This window comes from Chiloscyllium punctatum, chromosome 34 (genome assembly GCF_047496795.1).
Source record: "Chiloscyllium punctatum isolate Juve2018m chromosome 34, sChiPun1.3, whole genome shotgun sequence".
NCBI classification, from domain to species: domain Eukaryota; kingdom Metazoa; phylum Chordata; class Chondrichthyes; order Orectolobiformes; family Hemiscylliidae; genus Chiloscyllium; species Chiloscyllium punctatum.
Window position 1 is genome coordinate 9,540,730 of NC_092772.1, and position 16,925 is coordinate 9,557,654.

A 16,925-nucleotide genomic window follows, 5' to 3' on the forward strand; every position below is an offset into this window, starting at 1 on the left:
AATCTCATCCCTCCTTTCCTCCACACCCAGTTCTCACAATCTCTCTCCTCGCCTTGAATTCAGTTTCCGAGCTGCTGTCTGCAGACTAAGAATCAAATCAATGAGTTTGACTTGGAGCCTCCAGGGTGTTGGTGAATCCTCCCCCCCATCTCCCAGAACCCCCATTCTCTGATGAGAACCATTCTGCACACACTGGACAAATCTTATCTGGTTGAACTAAAATTAACCAAATTAGAACTCCAATTAGAGGCCCATCCTTGTCATTTTCCATAAGAATCTTGACTATTCATAAGAGTTCTGACAACTTGCTGCAAAATGCTCCCCATTGATACGTTGACCACTCGTCAGGACACCGGGCAAAGAGCTATTCCCCTGGTTCGGGCTCTCAGAGGAAAGAAGGAAGGGAGCTGCTAATGACAGATTAATCCCCCACATCCACAGCCTCCCTCCCTGGCACTGACCCGCCCTGCACATACGCCAACAACTGGCCAGCACTGTGCCCATGCACTGATCTCCCTTCCTACGGAACATGCTCTCGATCACACAGGAGCCTGGAGGATTGATATCAGCTGCTGCCCAATAGACTGGAGGGGGCGGGGCTGGAGGACGGGAAATAATAGGATTGTAAACAATGAATGAATGTGGAGGACACTGGGGGATGGACAGGTCAGTGAGGGACAGGAGCAGTGCAGCAGCAGGAGGGGATCCTGGACAAACTGAGTAATGGGAGAGTCTGACAAGAGAGAAACTACAGGAAGGTTCTATTTGGAGACTCAGGCAGGGACAGTTGGGAGACAGTATGGCCTGGTGGCTTGGGCATGTTTTCTAATCATCCTCTTCAAAGCCGCTGTTACCAAACCCTGATCCCGATCCTCTTGGTCCAGAGGAAAGGACACTACCACCATTTCATGGTGGGCTAGTGGAAAGAAAGGAAGATTTTCTCAGCCTCACTCACATGGAGACTCCATGAGCTCCTCGTACTTACTGTCTACGGTGGGGATGGAGGAGACAGAGCAGGTGGGAGTGGGTAGGGATATAGGGACTGCCTTTCAAAAGGAACTCACTTGTGTTGGTGTTATTAACAAGACTCAATACACAGTCACAAACACAAAGCTGGTGTACGTGAACGTTATCCAGAATATTACCTCCTTTAACTGGGCGACACAGACCCCAATATACAGAGTTAAGTCCTGGATATCAATAACAGCCTTGCGCGTGGGAAATCATGTCTCATGGAGTGGACTGAGTTTACTGAAGAAGTAACAAAGCGGATTGATGAGGGCAGAGAGGTGAACATGATCTTCACGGACTTCAGTAAGGCGTTCAACAAGGTTCCTCATGGGAGATTGGTTCCCAAGGTTAGATCTCATGGAATACTGGGAGAACTAACTATTTGAATATCGAACTGGCTCAAAGGTCGAAGACAGAGAGTGGTGGTGGAGTGATGCTTTTCAGGCTGGAGGCCTGTGACCAATGGAATGTCACAAAGATCGGTGCTGAATCAACTACTGTTTGCCATTTATATCAATGATTTGGATGAGAACATAAGATGTATTAGCATGTTTGCAGATGACACCAAAATTGGCAATGTAGTGGACAGTGAAAAAGATTACCTCGGTGTACAACAGGATCTGGATCAGATGGGCGAATGGGCTGAGGCATTCAGTTTACAAAAATGTGAGATGCTGCATTTTAGGAAAGCAAACCTTAGCAGGACTTTTGCAGTTAATAGTAAGTTCCTGGGGAGTGTTGCGAAACAAAGAGACCTTGGATTGCAGTTTCATAGTTCCTCGAAAGCAGAGTCACAGGTGGATAGGATAGTGAAGAAGGCAGTTGGTATGCTTTCCTTTATTGGTCAGAGAATGTAGTATAGGTGTTGGGATTTCATATTGTGGCTGTACAGGACATTGATTAGGCAACTTTTGAAATATTCCAGTAATTCTGGTCTCCTTCTTATCGGAAGGTTGTTCTCAAACTTGAAAGGGGTCAGAAAAGAATTACAAGGATGTTGCCAGCGTTGGATAGACTGTTTTCCCTGCAGCGTCAGAGGCTGAGGGGTGAGCCGATAGAGATTTATAAAATCAGCCAGTCATGGGTAGGGCAAATAGACAAGGTCCTTTCCCTGTGGCTGGGGTATACAGAACTAGGTGAGAGGGAGGGGAGAGTAGGCAGAGAGGGTGGGCTGAGGGTGGGGGGAAAGAGAGGATGTGGGGATTCAGAGGGGTGGCACAGGTGAGGACAGAGATGGGGGCAGGGGAGGACAGGCAGAGTTGGGGAGAATCAGAGAACGGGGAGTGGAACAGAGGGGGAGGGAAACAGAGAGGGGGGAACAGAGAGTTATTTTATAGATCTGCAACTCAACCCTGCTCCTGTTTTCTACTTCTCACTTTCAATCGCTCTGAAGAGTTCAGAACTGCATAGTTCCTGGAAAGTCGAGTTTCAGGGAGACTGGGTACTGAAGACTACATTTGGGACGCTGACCTTTATTGGTCTGTGCACTCATCAATAAAGGGACCTGGGTTCGATTCCACTCTGTGTCGTGTTGGCACATTCTCCCTCTGTGTGTTTGCACGGGCATCCTCTGGGCGCTCTGGTTTCCTCAAAAAATCCAAAGAGGTGCAGGTTAGGTGGATTAACTGTGGGTAATGCTGGGTCACATGGTTCAGGTGGGATGCTATTCCGATGGTTGGTAAGGTCTCATGGGCTGAATGGGCTGTTTCCACAGTGTATGGATTCTGTCACTGAGTATAAGAGTTAGGAGGTCACGTTGTGGCTGTACAGGGCATTGGTGAGGCCAGTTTTAGAATACTACATTCAATTCTAGTCTCCCTGATTTCAGGAAGATAGGAAACAGCGCCATAATAACAAGTTCCTGGGAAGTGTTGCTGAACAAATACACTGTGCAGAGTAGTTTGATAGTGCCTTGAAAGTGGGGCTGAAGGTAGACAGGTCGGTGAAGGTGGTGTTTGGTATGCGAGCTGTTATTGGGCAGTGCATTGAGTATAGGAGTTGGGAGATCATGGTTCGGTTGTACAGTTTATCGGCTCAGCCACTTTTGGGAATGCCCAGACTGCTTTACATTCTAGTCTCCCTGCTATAGGAAAGATGTTGGGAAACCTGAAAAAGTCCAGAAAAGATTTAGAAGGGTGCTGCCAGTATTGAAACATGTGAACCATAAGGAGGGGCTGAGGACATTTTGCCTGGAGTAGTGGACGTTGTGGGATGGCATTATACAACGTCTTCAAAACTGCAATGTTTCCTGCAACTGTCACCATTTCAGATGCTGCCAGAGCTGCTGAGGATCTCCAGCAATTTTATTTTTGTTTTTATTTCAGATTTCCACGATTTTGCTGAGGCACTTAGAGTCATAGACATTTAAAAGGCTTCATTTTTTTTTTACTCTCACCCCTGGGATGGCAGGACTGATGGATGAAGAGGACTCAATCCTCGTTTAATTCTCCTTTCCTTTGTCTTTCTGAGCTGTTGCCTGCATCACGAATACTCTATCTCCCATTCCCTGACCTGAATCTGGCCCATCTAAGCCACTCTTTAGCTCCCAACCCCCTGCCAGACTAGTTACAATCTCACCAATGGAACTGGCAATCACCCCACCAAGAGATTTCTCCCAGCCCTGCCCAGGGGTAACCAATCAGGCTGGTACAAGTCTCACCTAGCCCAGAAACTGTCGCAGTGCCTGGAAAATCTAAACCCTTCTCTGGTACACCATTTCTCCAGCCACACATCCAGCTGATCTATCCTCTTGTTCCTGCTCTCACGAGCACATGGCACTGGGTGTAAGTCTGACATTGTTACTTTTCATTTTAATATATCTCTGATTTTCCTTTATACATATTTCATGCCCTCATCCCTTTGTTTCGCGATGTCGTTGGCATCTGTGTGTTCCACAACCATTGGTTATTTACCCTCCAGCTGCAGACCTCACTGTAGCCACTCCATGATATTACAAATCCTAGAACCAGGGAGGTAACATACCATCCTTGATTCATGTCTGTGGCCACAGAAGTACCTGCCCTTACTCTGACGATTGATCCCATGATTCCTGATGAAGGGCTTTTGCCCGAAACGTCGCTTTTGCTACTCGTTGGATGCTGCCTGAACTGCTGTACTCTTCCAGCACCACGAATCCAGTATTTGCTTTCCAGCATCTGCAGTCATTGTTTTTACCCCATGTCACTATAGCCCTGAAACTGTCTTTCCTCCTGTTCAGTGCAGCAGAGCTATCTGTGGTGTCATGACCCTGGCTGTTGCTGATTTCTCCGAGAGGCCACCCCACCCATTCACCCCCAACAGAATTCCAACCGGTATACAGTATCTGTTTGAGAAGGGGATGATCAATGGGGACTCCTGCACTCCCTTGCTGAGCCTTTAACTTGATGTGATGGTCACCCATTCCCTTTGTGCCTGTATAACCCTCACCTGCAGTGTGACGAACCCACTAAACGTGCTGTCCATAATATTCTCAGTGTCATAGATGGTCCACAGTGAGTCCACTCACAGCTCCAGGTCTGAAAAGCAGTTTCCCAGTAGCGCAGATGGACACACTTCCTACACACATAGCCGTCAGGGACACTGGAAGCGTCCCTTATTTCCCACATTGTACAAGAGGAGCCCGCCACGGGTCTGAGGGTTCCTGTCTCAATGTCTCTCTAGATTCAGCTAGTTACTCCCATTAAGAGAATTTAAAACAGCTTTCAACCTTCCTTCACTTCAAACATGTCCATTATAATCAATAGCCCCAATCTTTACTTAAGCTGATATATTATACGTTAAAAACTGTTAACAAATACTCCGCAGTGTCGCTTACAAATTGGCTGTTGCCTTTGGGACCATGCGAAATTCAGAATAGCCTGAACTAAAACTGAGTTTCAGCGTCACCTTCTCCCTGTCTCATCTCCCTCTGTTTTCACCCAACTCCAAAACATTCTCATTGAGCCAAGCAGAACTCAGCGTCAACATGGCCTTCAGCAATTTCTGGATGAACAGATAATTGTTCAGAATCTGGAAAATTCCACCTGAAAAGTTACTGGAATTTGAGTCCATAAGAAATTTTAAGGGAAATTTACAGGGAATTGAAAATTAGGAGTTCACAGGTTAAAGTCATGAAGTGGTTGACTGGGTCTAAACATGACAGTTCCTGCAAAGAGGCGAGGTATTGTTTGGATAAATCTATGTTCCCTCTCAGACCAATATCTCCTTTCCGGGCTGCACGGCCCAGAACAGAGCACATACCCCAAGGGTGATCCAAACGTGAATTTGTACATCTTTCTGCTATTTGCTTGACAAAAATATGAGAGTCTGGAATAGGGTGGTTCTGGAAAAGCACAGCAGTTCAGGCAGCATCCGAGGAGCAGTAAAATCGACGTTTCGGGCAAAAGCCCTTCATCAAGAATAGAGACAGGTTGCCTGCAGGGTGGAGAGATAAATGAGAGGAGGATGGGGGTGGGAAGAACGTAGGAAAGAGCACAATAGGTGAGTAGGGTGATGATGAAGGTGATGGGTCAGAGAGGAGGGTGGAGTGGATAGGTGGAAAGGAAGATAGGCAGGTAGGACAAGTCATGGGGACAGTGCTGAGCTGGAAGTTTGGAACTGGGGTGAGGTGGGGGAAGGGGAAATGAGGAAACTGGTGAAATCTACATTGATGCCCTGGGGTTGAAGTGTTCAAAGGTGGAAGATGAGGCGTTCTTCCTCCAGGCGTCGGGTGGTGAGGGAGCAGCGGTGAAGGAGGCCCAGGACCTCCATGTCCTTGCTGAGTGGGAGGGGAGTTGAAATGTAGGGCCACAGGACATTGTTTTTACCTAAAAATATGAGCTACTTTTCGACAGACAGAACAGACAAACCTTTCTCCTTCCACAGTTAAATGCCAATGACATTCAGACCCTGATGACTCCGCTGACTGTAGAAACATGCTTTTGAGATACCAGTGTCAATTATTCTCAATTAATATCTGATAAAAAAATTTACAAGACAAAGCTCACAGTCAGTGCAAGATGAATATTAAAGACAAATATTTCCTTGGTATGTGTCTGATGTGTAAATGCTCCTCTTCAAATCGCCCCACCCCCACCCAGGAAGAGGATATGTCCATGCGCCTCGCTGGACCATTTCCCCGCACCAAAGATGGCGGCTGTAACCCAGGACCTATCATTGCCTGACGGCCAGAGACATTTTCCAATTTGCTGCAAACGTGGGAGCAGGAGTTTCTCATTCAGGACTAGCGACCTGAACAGAGTGTAATTAAACCCCGCCCAGTCTAAACTGATACATTTCATTCGGTTTCCGCTGCCAATCCCCCTTTCCCATTTCCACCTCCTTCACACACGAAGGGTCATTCCGGTACCTGTGACCCTTCCTTAGATCAGATTGTAGGAATTCTAAATTTTCCCAGCTGACGTGTGGAAACAGGGCCATCGGCCCAACAAGCTCACACCCACCCTCCGATGATTATCCCACCCAAACCCATTCCCCGACCCCACTTCCCCTGACTAATGCACCTAAACTATGCATCCCAGAACACTACGGGAAATGTAGCTTGGCCAACTTACTGAACCTGCATATCTTTGGACTGCAGGAGATAGGGGATAAAGAGTAAATAATAGGTTGAGATGGAGTGCAAAGAGAGACAGAAACATTTGGAAAGACAAAAGAGTGGATAATGATCTTGCTGGGAGGGTGCATCGCTGTTAATGGAGGGGACAGGAACCTGTGTCTGGCAGCATCTCAGTGGCGGTGGTGGAAATGGTGGCTGATGATCTACGTTCTGCTGCAAAAAAGACCCTGAGCTTTCAGTTGCCTGCTCTTTTACACACAAGACTGTTCCCTGGCCAACATCTCTGTCTCAAGCTTACTGCAGTGTTCCAGTGAAACTTGATGCAAGCTGGCAGAAGACTCCAGAACATACCAAATTGCCTGCTCTTTCAAGGATTCACAATTTCCCCTCCCATGTGGTCAACAATGCCCTCCAGTGTATCTCCTCCACTTCCTGCACCTCTACTCATGAACACCACACCTCCAACACAAGGATAGAATCCCCCAGTCCTCACCTTCCACCCAGATACAACACATCTTCCTCTGCCAGTTCCACCACCTACAATCAGACCGCACCATCAGAGATATATTTCCCTTCCCACCCCTTTCAGCATTCCACAAAGACCATTTCCTCTGTGACTCCCTCATTAGATCCATGCTCCCCACCAACAAACCCTCCACTCCCAGCACCTTTGCTTGCCAGTTCAAGAGGTGTAAAACCTGTGCCCACACCTTCACTTCACGTTAATCCACGGCACCAAATGGTCCTCCCATATCCAGCAGAGATTTCCCTGCACGTCCAGATACCTCACCTATTTTATCCTTTGCTCTCAATGTGGTCTCCTCTACATTGGGGAATCAGGACGCCAACTTGATTCAGAGAACATTTCTAGAACACATGCACCAAACAACTCCACCACCCTGTGGCCGACCACTTCAACGCCCTCTCCCACTCCACCAAGGACATGCAGGTTCTGGGCTGCCTCCATCACCAAATCGCAGCCACCAGATGCCTGGAAGAATAACACCTTATCTTCCACCTTGGGACCCTTCAACCACACGGCATCAAGGTTTGCTCATCTCCCCTCCCCCCACCTTATCTCAGATCCAACCCTCCAACTCGACACTGGCCTCTTGAACTGTCCCACCTGTCCATCTTCCTTCCCAATTATCCACTCCAACCTCTCATCATTACCTCCCATCTACATCGACCTATTGCCTTCCGAGTTCCCATCCCACCAACCCCACACACCCCTCTTATTTACCTCTCAGCCCTCTTACCTTTGGAGAGCTGATGAGTTAAGCAGCCTCCTTTCTGCATTAACAATTCTGTGAACATTTTATTCTGAGCCCTCGAAGGAAATATCAGGGCAGGGTTTGTAAAGAGGTCAGATTGAATGAGGGTCTCAGTGAACAAAAGTGAGACACAGATACAGAGAGGTTTTGGTATGGATTGAATCAAATGTTATCAATTTGCACGGCTGCTAACATTACAGAAGTTACAAAGGGGAGTGATCAAGAGAGTGGAATTAGAGCAGTAAATAAATCTTAAACATTTATGCAGCTAAAGGGGATGCTGGGTAAAGATACCACAGTTGGTGCTGATTTCATTCCAGACACACCAGCCAGGGCACACATCCGTGCTGTATCTACCAGTTTGATTTCTTTCAGATTTTTGTTCATTTGAAGTGTTTCATGTTTAGATAGCCCAGAGAAGACAGCTTCATTCTCCTCAATCTCTTCTGTCAAGGCAATGCTGCTGTTAGAATTCAAGTCACGATGGCATGTTACTGGCTGCTTCAAGGACTGGAACTGGCAATTGAGACTGAGAGGTTACTGTATAAAATATCTTCAATTGTATTGCCAGATTGCCAGACACATGAGGGGATTTAAGAAAAAGAACTTAAATGATGGGCACTGAGTGTCAGAGTGCCTCCTGTTGTGGGGACATTCTGTTTAGATCCAATCTCTTGGTAATTGTTAGAATTGACTTATCCTGGCTCCAGAGAAGTGGGCAGAGTATTATAACGGTCATCGAAGATGGTAACAAATTTCCCAGAGGTTACAAATCGTAAATGACAGAGTAGGCATGCGTTCTGCTGGGAAAGTGTATAAATTTATTCAAAATGGCTCCAATTTACTTTCAGAAACAAGTGAGAGAAAAGTACATTACTGAGGTGCATTGGTCCAAATTTAGAAATTCAGGAGAGCTGAAGGGAGAGCTGGTGTTGGCAGTTGTAGTAATGATAGGGAAAACTTGTTTCACAGAGAGAGAGAGTTCACAGATGGAAAACTCAGCTTTAACATCACATCAACTGCAGAGTCGTCCAATTCTGCAGGTCCTGATCCTTATCAGTAATATAAAAGGGAAAAGCAGCATTCCTAGCTCAGAGAAATCATTCCCATGTTAGGCATGTTGTCGAATATTTAACCGGTCATGTGATCTGGGAAGACACCAATGTAACTGGACCAGGGCGAAGCTGTGTAAATGTGGGGACTGTGGGAAGAAATTTACTTACCCCTCCCAGTGGGACACTCACTGACACAGTCACACTGGGGAGAGGCTGTTCACCTGCCTCACGTATGGGAAAGGATTTACTCGATATTACAATCTGCTGAGGCACCAGAGGGGGCACAATGGATTAGATCCTTCACCTGCTCCATGTGTGGGAAAGGATTCACTCAGTCCTCTGATCTGCTGAAACACCAGCGAGCTCACTCTGGAGAATTATCATTCACTTGTTCCCAATGTGGGGAGAGATTCACTCAAATGCACCACCTGCTGAGACCCCAGTGAGCCCACACAGGGGGGGAGGTCATTCAGATGGTCAGTGTGTGAGAGGGGATTCAGTGATTCATCCTGACCCCCGAGACACCAGCGGGTTCACACTGGGTAGGAGCTGTTTCCCTCTCTATGTGACAAGGGATTTGCTGCGTCCTCAACCCGATTGAGAGCCCAGTGAGTGCTCACAGGGAAGTGGTCATCCCCCTGCTCCGTGTGGTGCAGAGTTCACACATCACTGCAGGACTCTGATTCTGATGTTACTGTCCATCAGAGTCAGGAGTGGACCTTGTACATGATGACACTGTTGGAGTATTGATGTTGTTGTTAATCACATTAACTGGGCTGGAGGTGACTGAACTTATATTGCCACTTTCTGAACCTCAGGATGCCTCTCTGGGCAGTAGGTCACCACAGACAGCAATGTGACAAGGAGCAGGGTTCATCTGTATTGATTTAAATTGTGATCATAGCACTGCTGTCTCACAGCACCAGGTAAAAGGTTGGAGTCCAGCCTTGGTCAACGGCCTATGTGGGGTATCCACATTCTCCCCATAATAGTGGGGGTCCCCTCCATGTGCGCTGGTTTTCTCCCACAATTCAAAGATATGCAGGTTAGGTGGATCGGTCGTCATAAATTGTCCACAGTGTTCAGAATTTACAGACTAAGTGGATCAGCCATGGGAAATGCAGTGTTACAGGGATGGAGTGCTCTGGGCTGGATGTTCTTCAGATGTTTGGTGGGATTTGATGGACCAATGCTCTCCTTCCACACTGTAGGGATTATATTCTATGATTGAGGATAAAGAATATTCTCAGGGTCTCCTTGGAGGAGGAGCATGTGGTATGTATCAATGTTCTCTATGCCATTAGGTAGAGGTGGGCACTGCAGGGGATACAGAGCTTTATCTCCACCGCTACCGCCACCCCCTCACCCCCAACTCTACTTTGATTTAGTCCCTTCCCACTCTGTCACTTGTAATGGTTTGCTTTGCCCATAATGGGCTTTGTTTGTAAATATTCAACTGATGACACTGGTGTGCTACTGCTGGTGATTATATGTTAACAAAAAGCAAAATAATGGAATAATGATGTTGTTGGTGGGAAGGTTGCTCAGCTGTGTGAGATAACACTTCTAGGTAGGAGAAATGGGAGAAAAATGCTTCACAGCTCACAGAACGAGAACTGAAAGTAGTTAAATCAAACCAAAGGTTCAGAGAGGGAAGGAATATTTCCCGGGAGTTTGAGTAACTGAAAGGTGATGGGGTCCGGGAGTAGACAGGATTTTGCTTAAAGGGCATTTGAAATTTTAAAAACTGTTATATGCAGATAGTTTCGATTCTTTAAGTTTTATTTATCGTGGAATAAACTTGTACTTTTAAAAAAAAACAAATTCACAAACCTTGTGTTAAAGGCAAATGTTAAATAAAATCCATCAAACCATCCCTCACTGAAAACTGAGGTGAAAGTGCAATCTCCTGCAGAATCACTGCCCTGACTACTTCTTCCTACCCGGGCTCCATGGCTACATACATACCTGGGAGATAGCAGCAGGAGGCGGCCATTCGGCCTTTGAATCTGGCTCCACCATTCAATGGGAAACTGCTGACCATCCAGCTCAGTCTCCTGTTCCTGCTGTGTTCCATTCCTCTTTTTTGACTTTACCACGAAGAACTATATTTCAGTCCTCCTTGGGCTTCACTGCCTTTTATACCAGCGATGTTGCTGTGTTATTACTGGGTGTAGGCAGGGGTAATATGATGGTGCTCTTCCTGGAGGACACACTTAGCGTCCCTCATCATCCTGCAGTAACATCAACTGGGTTTCAGTAATGAGAGATAGAACCCATTTCCAGGATATGGGCATCACGGTCTCAGCCAGCATTGATTCCCCATCTCTCGTTACCCTTGAGAAGATGGGAACCTCTGCTGTCTTGAACCATTCACAGTCCATTTGGCACAGATAGACCGACAATGCTGGGAGGGAGAGGGTTGCAGGATTTTGGCCAAGTGATTCTCCATCTTTGGTTCTTCAAATGCTGGTTAACTTAATCACAATCTGCACATGATTTTGAGATTTCAGTCTGCAAATCTTCCCCATCTAGCACCCTGTATAAAGGAATATGTACAGGTTAGGAATTCAGAACAGACTATTCTAGTTTCTCTGAAATATCTTTTTCCCCTTTCTTCCCCCAACGCTGTAACCCTCCAGCCCACTTACTCTCTCCCACCATTCTGACTCTACTGCCCCCTAATGTACACCCTCCACATTCTCATGGAGTTACTGATAAACAGATCCATGCCACCACTTCCCGTCCCTGGTTAGACTCTGCACCCTTTCTGGGTTCACTTCCTTTCCCTCCAGTTGCTGCAAGTCAATAATGTAACAGCAGAATGAAACAAAAGGAAACAGAAAGGGAGGTGGCAAATCCTGGACAGAAGAGGAACCTTCAGTCTGGGAGAATGGGTCAGATTCTTCCTTGTTTCCCATTAGTTTATTCCCACCATTACAATGAACTGGGGATGGAGAGTGGTCCCACGAGGGTGTAGTGACACTTTGACCCCCCCAAATGATCAATACTACAAGCAGATACGTTCCTCCTCTAGCCAATCACAGTGTGAAATACTTTCCCCTAATTACCCCAGAACATGTGCTCCAAAACCCGCCCACATTCTGCACATGTACAGTGCCGGGTTTCCCCACACACCTGTGGTTCCTGCCTCAGGAATTATGGGAGTTACAGTCCCCATGAAGTCACTGGAGCCCTGTCTCTGAAAAGTGAATGAAACGTGTGGGGTGGAGGGTGTTGTGTATAGGATCCCCATTCTGACAGACAGGACATATGGCTTGTCACTGGGTTTTACTGAGACATCTGGTTAGACCACCCAGTTTTTGACATAAGGAATATAGATTCAGTCGATTGCGGGGTGGAGGGGTCAATAAGGGGAAGCAGTTTTAGGCAGAGGTGGCTCAGTGGCTAGCACCTCTGCCTCACAGCTTCAGAGACCCTAGTTTGATTCAAGCCTTAGGTGACTGTGTGGAGTTTACACGTTCTCCCAGTGGCTGCATGGTTTTGTTCGGTGCTCCAGTTTCTTCCCAAAGTCCAAAGATGTGCAGGTTAGGTGGATTCGCCATGCCAAACCACAGTGTCCATGCATGTGCAGGTTAAGCCATTAACCATGGGAATTACTGGGAATGGGTGAGTCTGAATTATAGTATTGGTATGGACTCGATGGATGAATACCCTCCTTCTGCACTATAGGGATTCTATTGTATTCTCATGAAGAAGAATGTACCAATCTCGATGTGTTGTGAATCTGTGGAATTCCCTATTCAAAACGCAGTGGATGCCAAGACAATGAGCAAATTTAATGGACAGATACAGATTTTTAATTTGCAATGAGCTGAAGGGTGAGAGAGAGAGAGCAGGTGGGAAAATCCAGCTGAGACCGAGGTGAGCTCAATCATCACCATATTAAATGGTGGAGTTGGTTCGAAGGGCTGCATTGCCTCTCCTGTGCCCAGTGCTTATCTTCTTACGGTAATAACTGGAAAGCGGAATCCAAAACTCACCACCTTCACCAAAGGAGATTTTCGGAAAATGTAAGATAGTCAAGTAGAATAGTATTCAAAACTGAGATAGTGAGGAAGTGTGTGGAAGATAATGATTTTGCAATTTTAAACTGAGGGGTAACAGTGATTTATGGTTATAGACTGTGTGGTACATTCACACTGTCCAGAATACTGTTTTGTGAATATCTATTCTGTAATTTATTACAAAGCCAAGGTTACTGCTAATGAAAACCAAAACACCCAGGAAACATCGCCTCACCTCGTAATCTGACAAAAGCCGCGTGATAAATCTGGTTGAACTTAGAACACAGATGGAAAGCGGGGAGATTAAATCCAGTCCGAAGATCCTGTGCTTAAACAAAGGAGACTACAATAGGATGAGGCAGGAGTTCGTAATGTAGACTGGGAGCAAAGATTCTACCTTAGGACAGTTGACAGACAGTGGAGGAATATCAAAGCAATTTTTCGAAGTGCTCAACAAAAGTATATATCAGGGAAAAGGAAGGACTGTAGGAAAAGGAGTAATCTGCCGTGGGTGTCTAAGAAAATAAGGGAGTCTATCAAATTGAAATAGAAGGCATACAAATTGGCAAAGACCAAGGAGAAATTAGGAGATTAGAAAAACTTCAAAGGTCAACTGAAAGCTTAATGGGATTGGGTATAAATAGTGATGAGTAGCTATGTCCAGGGCCAGAATAGCAGTTTACACTGTTAGAGGGAAACCTATTGTTTGGGGAACATATGGCCTCTGTAATTGTTGAAGCATTTAACAGTTACCAGAGAGATAATCCTGATCAAGTTCAAAATCACAGCACACTCCAAAAGCTTGTACTTCCAAATAAACCTGTCGGACTATAACCTGGTGTTGTGTGGTTTTTAACTTTGTCCACCCCAACCCAACCCCGGCTCCTCCACATCAGAATCCTGATAGAAAGCCCCACGGAAACTGAAGCGCCTGTCAGGTACTTGAGGGAACCACGGGGGCGTGGGGGAGGGGTGTGTGGTTTAACCACAGAGTTGAACTGAACTAGACTTTTTTAACTGTTGTTGCCATGGGGATAATCCTGAGAGACAGTCTCTATGCAAAGTCACAAATCACAAAGGTAGATGAATGGGAGCCGTACATCGGACCTGATGCTGCCTGGAGGTGTTTTGCATGTACACTCTCCAGGTAACTGCCATGTCTCATCAATAAAGACTCAAAGAAGACCTCTCAGAGTTCTGTGCCTAGTTATTCCTATCCAGCAGGGTTCAGGAATATGAGCACACAGCAGTCAGTCTTCACAGTGGAGGATACGAAGAACATGGCAGTAATTGATAAGGAGACTGAGGAAGGTGAGGACCTAGATAATAACCATTATCGGGAAAGAGTTAGAGCTGGGCAAGCTAATGGAGCTAAAGATAAACAAGTCTCCTTGCCCTGATGGAATACATCCCAGGATACCAACAGAGTTAGGGGGGGGAGAAATAGCAAATGCACTTAGTTATAGCACCCGACAGCAGAGACAGGCCCTTTGGCCCCAAATGGCCCATGCCGATCAGAATGTCCATCCACGCTAACCCCATTTCCCTGCACTTGGTCCATCTGCTTCTGAAACTTTCCTATCCATGTATTTGTCCAAATGTCTTTTACCTGTTGAGTGTTCCTGCCTCAACCACTTCCACTGGCAGCTCATTCCATATACATACCACCCTCTGTGTAAAACAGTTGTCCCTCAGCTTCCCTTTTATTCTTTCTCCTCTAACCTTAAACTGATGCTCTCCAGTCCTTGGTTCCCTGGGAAAAAGACTGAGTGCATTCACCTTACCCACATCTCTCATGATCTTATACACTTCTATAAAATATTCCCCCTCGGTTTCCTCTGCTCTAAACAAAAACGCCCTCACTTGTCCAACCTCTCCCTGTAACTCAGACCCCTGAGCCCTGCCATCATCCTTGTAAATTTCTTCAGCACCTTTTCCAGTTCAATAACTGAAACGTACACTGCATTCATCACATTTCCCGTGTTTCCCTACGGCGCTGGAACCGATGTGACAACACGAATGGATTACAATCAATGATTGATAACTCACTCCATTACAACAATCCCATTTTCATAGCTTTTTCCATGATGCAGGAATCCTTTTGTGTGTCTTGTTTCATGGTTAATTGTCCTCATACAAAACCAGTGGCTTAACTGTTCCTGGGAAATGTGCCATGATTTTGTAGACTTTCAAAAACCAATGAAATATCTCTCCACAGTCCCCACGCTAACATGGACTTCACTGTCTCAGTACTTTTTTCCCCAATCACACTGACATTTGAAATATTCGTCCACGGGCAGAATACACACCTTTCCATCCAGATGAAAAGGCCAATGATATTCAGATCGGCACGGATCAAGTAACTATCAAAACTGAACATGAAGTTCAATTTGAATCTCTCAACTGCAAATCCCCCTTCAGGACTGCACAGAGAAAACAGAAAGTGCTGGAGATCCTCAGCAGGTCTGGCAGCATCTGAAACGCTGACAGATGCAGGAAACATTGCAGCCTTGAAGAAGTGGTTAGATTATCACACCAGGCACGTGCTCTTGATGGCCAGTTTGTAGAAGATGGGGGCATTGTGTTCAACAGTTTTATACCAGAGACTCTGACCTCATTTGATTCCATGTTTCTCTGCGATTCCCTCTTTTTCGGAAGCAGGCAGGAGTGGGAAGCAGTGGAGAATGTAAATGTTGGGTGACCTTCCTAGTGAGAGGATTCGTGTACAGGAGCAGGGATCCCTTTCTGGAAGGGCCTTGGTGAGACCACACCTGAAGTACTGTGTATATCTTTGTTCCCCTTTCCCAAGGAAGGCTCTCCTGGTTATTGAGAGAGTAAAGGAGGGTCAACAGCCTGAGTCCTGGGATGTGGAGATAGTTATGGGCTGCAGATGCTGGAAGTCAGAGTTTATATAATGTGGATCTGGGGAAGTGCAGCAGGTCAGGCTGCATTACAGGAGCAGGAAGGTTGATGTTTTGGGTCGGAACACTTTCTCAGCCCTGATGAATAGTCCTGACCCGAAAAGTCACCTTTCCAGCCCCATCGTATTCATGCTTCTCATCAAGCACCTATTAATTCTAGTCCCACGTTTTGGCACTCAGCGTGTAACCGATATTGTAGTACCTAGTGTGATCATCTGAACACTTCTTCAAGGCTCCAATGTTTCCTGCATCTGTCAGCATATCAGATGCTGCCCGACCTGCTGAGGATCTCCAGCACTTTTTGTTTTTATTGTGGATTTCTCCCATTTTGCACAAACACTTAGACTCAGAGAGCTGTACAGCTCCATATTTTGCTGACTATAATTCCTGGGATGGCAGGACTTATGGATGAAGAGGGACTCAATCTTCATTTCATCCTCCTTCCCTTTGGCTTTCTGAGCTGCTGACTACATCATTAATATTCTACCTCCCATTCCCTGTCCTGAATCTGACCCATCTAAGCCTACACTTTAGTTCTCATCCCCCTGTTAGACTGGTTAAAACCGCACCAATGGGACTGGCAAAAGCCTCCACCAGGAGATTTCTCCCAGCTCTGCCCAGGGGTAACCGGTCAGGCTGGTACAGGGCCCACCCAGAAACGGTCCCAGTGCCTGAAGAATCTAAACCCTTCTCTGGTCCACCATTTCGCCAGTCACACGTCCAGCTGATCTATCCTCTTATTCCTGCTCTCAATAACACATGGCACTGAGTAAGTCTGACATTATTTTATTTCAGGAGTTATATTTTACTGTATCCCTGATCTCCCTATATCCATCTTTCAGGACCTCATCCCTTTGTTTAGTGATGTCATTGGTATCGGTGTGTTCCACAACCACTGGCTTTACCCTTCAGCTCCAGAATGTCCTGCAGCTGCTCCATGATAATCGCGGATCCTGGCACCAGGGAGGTAACATACCATCCTGGATTCATGTCTGTGGCCACAGAAGTGCCTGCCTGTACCCCTGACCATTGAATCCCCTGTCACTATAGCCCTGCCACTGTCTTTCCTCCGGTTCTGT